The sequence below is a fragment of the Myiozetetes cayanensis genome, unplaced genomic scaffold (assembly GCF_022539395.1).
Source record: "Myiozetetes cayanensis isolate MyiCay16 unplaced genomic scaffold, myiCay2020 scf6-25, whole genome shotgun sequence".
Lineage (NCBI taxonomy): Eukaryota > Metazoa > Chordata > Aves > Passeriformes > Tyrannidae > Myiozetetes > Myiozetetes cayanensis.
This window is the reverse complement of record NW_026087853.1, coordinates 46,658,787-46,667,206: the sequence shown is the minus strand read 5'-3', so window position 1 is coordinate 46,667,206 and position 8,420 is coordinate 46,658,787.

The following is an 8,420-nucleotide window of genomic DNA, read 5'->3' as shown; positions in this document are numbered from 1 at the left end:
CCTCCTCATCTCGCTCCCCTCCCAGGGGCTGTGCAGGAGGGGGGCTGCACCAGGGGGGCTGCAGGGCTGGGACCGCTGCTTGGGATTGGGGGGGGGGAAAGGCAAGTCTCTGGCTTGAGGCTTGAGGCTCGGGACTCAGTGAGTGTATGGGTTTGAGAGGTGGGCAGAGGGCTGTAAAATAGGTTGGGTTTAAAGTAATATATATTATCTGTCTAGGAACCGTAAAAAGGGGGGAATCAATTACGTCTCCCTGATATACTCTCACTTGCTAATAAAATGGGGACACTCTGTTAACCAGTTCTGTACTTGCTTTGTCTTATATATCCATACATTTAAAACATAAAAAAAAGACTACTTGAATTGTATTCTATTTCGTGGTTTGGAGGGGAGGGCTAGGGGGAGTCTTGAGAGGGGGAGGATTTTAATGTATAATCCTTTTGTTTGTTATTACCTTGCAATGTTGAGCCATGAAGCCTTTGTTTAAAAAAAATGGCACTGCAATACACAACAAAGAAAATCCTTTATTTATTTTATTAAATATATATGGAAAAGAATGAAAATCAGTCCAAATTAAGAAAGGGGGGGAAGGGAAGTGGGTGGGATGGGAAGGCAAAATTTAAACAGAGCAATTGCAATTTTTTTTTTCCTTTTCATGTGTCTTTTTTTAAAAGAAACTTAGTTTTTATTTTTTAAAAAGAGAAGTAAAAGCTTTCCTGGATGCTTTGTACCAAAAAAGAAAAAATTAAAAAAAAAAAAAAGAAAATCTGTTAAGCAAATAAATATCCATCCAGAATATGAAGCCTGACTTTTACTTTTCATTTATTTTTGCTCCTGGGGTGAGAGTTGGGTGGGAAGAAGGCCACGCCAAGTGCCACTCCTTGTGGAGAAACAGAGTGCATTGCAGCTCCTCTTTTGGAGCTCAAAAAACTGCAAGAGAGGGTAAAGTGCCCTTGAACACAACCACAAAACCTCAATCCTGTGGCAGATACCCCCTGAAATCACCAAGGTAAATACATGCCCAGTGATTCTTGGCCAGATTTGGGGGTGTTTCCCAACAGCTGTTGTGATTTGCTCAGCTTCTACCAGTTTGGGCTGTTCCCAGAGACTTGAGAGCTGGATGGGAACTGAAGATGGCAAAAAGGAGAAAAAAAATGTCTTATTTAGGTTAGGTTTCCTAATAGATAGTGCTCGTCTGGTTTCTCAGTGTAGATACAACTCCTCTTAAGTTTTTTGGAATACCGATGATGTGCTTTTCATTGCATATTACCATCATGCATCACTGCAAATGGCAGGTAAAATGCAGTTCCAATTTGAAAGTAGAGGAACTGGGGGTAAAACAGTGCCTAAGCATCCCTAATCTCACAAATCTGTGCAGCTCCACTGGCATGGCAAAGACCTTTGTCTTGCTGTGGGGTAAGGACCTCGCCAAGCCCAACCTCCTGCCCTGGATGACTTGGGCTGGAAAAGATTTTCCACCTCAAAGTGGCATTGCTGATTTAGGCCATTAAAAATACATGTTTTAAACCAGTTTCTTTTAAAATTTTGCAACAAGCAAAAAAAAATTATTTTTTCACAGAAAGTTTTTTCTCTTGGGATTTTTGTGGTTGATCAGGAAGGGGTTTATACAGATGCAGGGCTGGATGTTTCTTCTGGACATGTACTTTATTACAGGTGGAAAAAGATGTGTCTGCCTTCCTGTCCCTGTCCCAAGACTTGCCACAGACCTCTGGTTTTCTTTGCATTAAAAGATGTCCCTATGAAGGGTGAGGACTGACTTCACTGTGGCTTCTGGTTGTCACCGCTGGAAATTTTGCCTCTGGGAGCTTTGGTCCTTTTCTATTCTTTGCTGTGTAAGCTGCTGTGATGGGAGGCATTTAGAGATGATTAAAAAGCAAAGAAACTCCAGCCAAATCTCTTGCCTGCATTCCCCAGGGAACAATGCAGAAGTGCTGGAAGCACCACGAGGGTGATGATGATGCTTCCAGGCACAGGTATTCTTAAACGCTCTTTTCTGCCTTATCCTGTCAGGGGTCACCATGGGGCCAGACCAGAACAGCTCAATTTTTTTGAGATCAGGAGACTCTTCAGAATGTGCTGACTTGCCTTTTGTCTTGTCCAGGACTGCCTTTACTTGCAAGGAGAGACACAAGCCGCCTCTGAGCATGGTCCTGGCCAGAGGGTCGAAGTCTGGATGAAACTGGACCTTTGCTTTGTCTCAAATGTCTTCTGTTGCTTTCAAAGCCTCTTTGCAGTTTGGCAGACAAATCATGGGCTTAGCTTGGAAATCTCAGACTGCGGGCTTGAGAACAAACCCAAGATGCCATGTTTTCTCTGGTGGATGGGCAGAATCGACTCTGATTTTTGTAATGATGCCTTTACACACAGGCACAGTTCCAAGTGGTTAGTTGTTGTATTTCAGAAGCATGGGAGGCTGCAGCAGCAACAGGCAGTGATCCCTGGAGAAGGGAAACTGGCAGATCTGGGCTCCTAATACACTTCCACTACCAGCCCAGCTGGTCCAGGGACTTCCACCCACTGCTCTGCTGACATGCAAGAAGGTGGGGAGACAAAGGATGGTTTTAGCAGAGAAGTCCTAAATGCTGCCTAGAGACCCAAGAATGACTGGGAAAGTTAATGCCGCATCCTAGTCCAGAACCAGCTCTGGCCCCAGAGTCTCACCATTATCATGTAACTCTGCAGGCAACAAAGGACAAATGTTTTTTGCATCTCTTTGGAGGGCATTTTCTCAGGTGATACACACAGGGATACCAGGAAAGAAGGAAGGTCCAATTGCTGTAAGAAAATGGTCACAGTGTTTGCAAGGTACGTAAATCAGTGTAGCTGGCTTTGTCTGGATAGGAGGAGACACAAGTGGAAAAAAACACCACAAGCAACACATAGTTTTCACTTCATTTTGCATTATTTCTTAGCTTTTTTTATTTAGTTATTTTTAAATCCATAATGCAGCTGAGCTTTTACCTAGTTTGCAGTGAGTCATACTAGTGCCCATCAGGATGGACCGAGTCTCCAGACTGGTTCTGCTCCCTCTATATCTCATAATAGCTTCATCCCTTTAATCCTGCCTGCTCTCAAAAGCCTTTCATTGATATACCTCACTGCACCAAATGAAGGACCTAACTGCAGTAGAGGAAGGGACGAACCATGTTTGTTGTTTTTGTAAAATACACCTCTTTTCTTTCTTTACATACTGTCCACTGATGATTTATGTGGCTTTGGGGAGACCTGGGAAAGGTACTGCTGTATCATGGATTATTTCACTTGTGTGCACTCTGCAGTAGGCAAGATTCTGATGCTTTCTGCACCTTTTGTAGTTCTCATTTGTAATGCAGCATCAATAAAGCAAAGCACTTATAGCAACCTTCTAGAAGGCACCTGGTATCTTTTCCCCCTCCACTTTATCTATTTTCTGAAGAGCAGATGAGCCATAAAACACCCCGAGGCTGGTGCAGCACAGCAGTTCCATAGCTCCCAGTGTATGGAAAGGGGGAACCCTGGTTTGCAAAGACAAATAGACCTCATGTCCCTGGAGGGGTCTGTCATAGCCACGAAGGCACCAGGGTTTCCTCTCTCCCCACCAGGTTGCTGAAGGATGCTCTAAGAGTCAGCAGGCAGCATGTACAGGCAGACATGATTTCAACCTGCTGGAAAGCCACAGGTCCTCACAGGAATCTTGGCCTGCTTTGCTGCTGCGCTCACAGCTGTGCACGGCCCAAGGAATGCACTTGCTCATTAAAGTCATGTCAGCATTTGCAGAGAGCCCTGAGAGAGCCTTTTCTCTGCCACCTTCTTGTAACTGCCAAAGGGAACTGAAAGCTGAGGTTTCCAACCTGCCAGGCTCTGGCTCAGAGACCAGTAATAGCCTGAAGACAGAAAATTTCTGAACTAGGGTGTTTTTTGGCTTGGGCAGCATGGGAGGTCAAACTTGACACACAAAATGGGCTGTTCTAGTCTTAATCTGGCTGCTTGAAGCTCTGGGTTTGGATTTCCAGGAGAGGCACAGCATACCTGATCAGAGGTGAGCGCCACGGTAGAGCATCCGTCTCCAAGTGTGGTGTTCCAAAGAGCAACATGGCAATCAGCACTGACTGGAAAGAATTAAACATACCACAGTTTTAGATTAAGAAAAGATGCTATTCAAGTATCTGAGTAATTGACAGGTAGAACAGCAGAGACAAGTGCAGAACTTCCAACCATAATACACCTGTTTTCCTTTTCAAACTTACTAGAAATAAATTCAGCTTATTCAACTTTTCAATACTCTCACATCTATTTCTTGAACATGTTTGTGCTTTTTGCTAACCAGCTTTAGAAAGAGCATAGCACACGATTTTTAGAGAGTGAGGTGAAATAGTACCAATGATTACAATGTAAAACAATGTATTTGCATGCTTTTCCATGGGAGAAGTACTGGCACAGTCTCTTTGCCTCCCTGTCCTCCCACCAGCTTGTTTAGATGAAGGCTGTGCTTCTTCTGTACAAGACCACATCCTTCAGCTGTGTCAAACTTGAAAGGAACTGATTTAGGAAGGCAATCAAGAGCTGGGGAGTTTACTATAAAGCTTTTTATTGCAAGCAAACATTAAAAAAATTATTTATTAATAGCAATCTTTCCCCAGATCATCCAAGCTTCTGGTCTCACTGCCCCTGCTGGTAGGCCAGTGGTGACTTATTGCTTCTGGTGGCTAAAAACTACCCCCTAAATATCAGACAAAGCCACCTATGACCATGCCTATTCCAATGACAGCCCTGTCTTTTGTCTTCTCTCCCTGGATGGAGGAACCAACTCCTTCATTTCACCAAGGTGACAGCATTTTGGGCACAATTTTCTTAAGCTCCATGTGAGGAGCATAGAGACTTATGAATTTACTCCTCCAGCTTGTAGGACGGATTATTTCCCTATGATCCCCTCTCATTGAAAAAAAAAAAAAAAATCACCAGGAACAGGAATTCTGTAAACTTGTTTTTTCTGTCTCAAGCCAGAAGGGCACCCTGATAATGGTAATCTTTGTTTTCTTCACAGCTGGGGCATAGCTGAAAAGGGAGGGAGGCAATTAAGAGAATATTAAGATTTCATCTTCCTAGACGTTGTTGCTTCTGTTCCTCCTCCCTCTCTCCTCTGTTCCCCATGCATAGCAAAGAAAGTGGCAGGAGTATTATTTCTCAAGGCCTACACTGACGTCAATACACAGGGTATTTATTTATGAAATCGAATCAAACAGTGGGGGAGAGAGGAGTGGAGGAAGATGGACGGGTGGAGCTTGCAGCTGCCAAGTCATAATACAGCAGCAATCTCCCAGTATTTTTCTATCTTCTTTCTGGGGAAAGGATGAGATGCCCAGAGCTTCAGAGGCCCAGGAAAAGCAAGATGGAAGAGAGAAACAGTAAAGACAGGCTTAGCATTGAGAGCAGAGGAAAGGCATGGTGAGGAGAGAACCATTACAAGGTAAATAGCCAGTTTCTGGTGCTGAGACATTCAGGTGCAGTTCTTATGTAGTGAGGACAACAGTGCTTTCAAGCAGGCTCTGACCAGACTCTAGCAGCCCTTTCCTCTCCACCTTTTCAGTCTTTATATAGAAAATTCAGAGAGAATTTCCAGCCCCATAAATAAGAATGCCCCATCCTCGTTCCCTGTTTCAGGCTCAGTCAGCACATGGCTGTCTGGGGAACCCAGCACTGAAGTTAACATGAAGATTAAGTTGTTTCCTGCAGTGAATGAGAAACAATTTTCCAGAGTAAAATTTTTTCCACTGATATTACTATGTGTAGAAGCACAGAAAAACAAAACTCAGGAAGGGAGAGTAGTTTCTTTTCTTTCCCAAGGAGGATACAGGCACCAGTGCAGAGCATCCACAATGGGGAGGAAAAGCAAAAGAGCACAGGTGACCATAACAGCATGATGCCTTCAGCTTCAGCTCTGGCAACTAGTGGGAGAAGGTGCTATTGGGCATCTCTCACCATCCTGGAAGTTATGCATGGAAATGCGGATGGAAGTAGAGGAGAATGGCTTTTGTTTTCTCTCACCTGCCTGTCGTCTGGTTAGCACAGAATAGAGCTGGGCAAGGGGAGGAGGCAAAGTGAGCTTGAGAATCAAAATCCTGCTCTTTAACTCTCTGGGCTTCTCCAGACTCATTAGCAGAAAGCCTTCCCTGCACAGCTCCTCTCCCAGTCGGAGGAAAGCCTTCTGCATACCATGAGGTGCAGATGAAAGAGCCCTGTAGGTCTCCAGGTTTATTATTAAAGCCCCCGCCTTTCCTGGGATTCCCCTGCTGACTTTCCATTGCCACCGACGAAGAGCAGGTGATACCCTGGACCAATCTCTTACTTAAAGGGAGAGACCTTGCAAACAGTGTCAAGATGTGAGCCAGCCCCAATCTTATTGTTTATCCAAAATAAGGGAAGAGAGACATGTTCTGGAGATCCGTTTACAAGTCAGACTATCTCCAGTTATATAATGGCACAAGTCTGGCTTGCCAGCAAATTGTTGCTCCGAGCTGGGGAAGACAATTAGCTCGCCTCTCAGGGCGGCGGTGGTGCACAATGCCGGCTTTGTGCCACCCTGCCACCGGCTCCGGCATGTGCGGGAGAGCCTGGCTCACCCACCATCTTCAGAGGAAGAGGTGGCAGAGGGGAAGGGAAAACCTCCGGCTGCAGAGAGGCAGAGTCCGCACCTCGGTGGGTGCGCCCGCGCCAGGGCATGGACCGCTGCCGAGAGCTGGGGGCGCCGAGGATGGAGCCCGTCTGCGAGCGCTTTCCTGTCCCGGCAGTGAAGGGATGACGGTAAATCGGTCGTCGCGCCGCAGGGCAGGGACAGCTCTGACCCCTCTGCTGAAAATGGGATGGGAACTTTCGGTGTTTGGCTTCCTGCGCTTCCTGGTGGGCTGATGGATTTAGGCTTTCGCTGAAAGTCCTGGCGCTGCCTGCAGAGCTAGCGGAAAAAATGTGGTATCTAGACATGGGAAATACCTAACCTGCTCAGAAGTGCACTCACTTAAAAGGAAAAGGTGGTTTCCGGGTGAATTTGCATTCCTGTCCTCGATGAATGTGAAGCAGGCTTTTGTAACATTCAGAGTCTTGTCTGCTGCAATGTAACCAGCAACGGATGATTGCTGGGTCCTGCTCAGAAACACACCTGGGCCGAAACAGGCTTCTAGTAGGGTTATTCTGCCAAAATTGCATGCCTGGCTAAGGAGGAAGGACCTGCTGCTGCTGTCCCCTTGGCATAGTGGGGCAGGGACACGACATGGAGATGCATGTGAAGGACATCTCTCAGCTCTCCTACATGCAACAACAGCCCTGGTTTCAGCAGGCAAAGATGCGTGGAGAGGAAAGATGGTCTAAAATAAAATACTCAGTGTCGTCAACAGCCACAGATTAATTCAGTGAAATCACTCACTGCTGCAAGGAGTTAGTGAGAGAAAAACACTGGGAAGAGAATGCTGCCTGTGTGAAGAATAAGGGTACACATAGCTGTGTTTTGCAGGGGAAGTGTTGATGAACAATACTATACCCTCACGCTTTGGAGGAGCTAAGTGATGGTAACCTGGGGGGCAGAGGGGAGTTCTGTTAGCAGTTTGTTAGGTCACAACTGCCCACTCTGAGCAGTTTTACCTCATCCTCTACAGCATTTAATTAAACACATCACAGCCCTGAACCATTCAGGAGGTTCCTGCTTGCCTGAACAAGGGTGCCTAATAGACTTTTTTCTGTCAAGAGCATGGCAAGAATCTTCATGTTAGTGGCACTGATTGCAAAAGCTACGTGTAAATCTGCACTGCAGATAAACAGGTGCATCCTCTACTTGCAAAGCTCTCTCAGTGTTCATGAAGCACATCTGCTCTACCTGCCCATCATACAGTTTTATGGGTGTCCAACCTGTCCCTGGTGATGTTATTAAAGCCCTAATGGCAACCACGTACTTGCCTAAGACACAATACCACTCTTAGTCCAGCCCAACAAAAACAGTTCCTTCTGGAAGTGAGTCATATTTCTTCATCTTTCGAACCACTTCAAGCAATTTATCTTGCAGACTCTCTGACTACATTTACATAAAATGCATCCTTCCTTTCTTTCTATTCCTGGTCCATGCAAGGGGTTATTTTAGATGGTATGCTCAGAGGGTCACCATGACACACACACACACACACACACACACACACACACACACACAGAGCAGAGAACATGCTATGCTTTCAGTAGGTACTCTGCAATGTTTATGCAGGTGGCAGGCTCTTGGTTTCCTTGGGCACTCACAACGGATTTACATGCCAGCACAATGACAGAAAAGGATAAGTTGTTGGTCACTGCCAGAAACTCCATGAGTTTGCCTAAAAAGTGCAGCTTGTAGACATGAATAACCTCACAAGACCCCTGGAAGGGAAGCTGGAAGTATGGGTTACTGG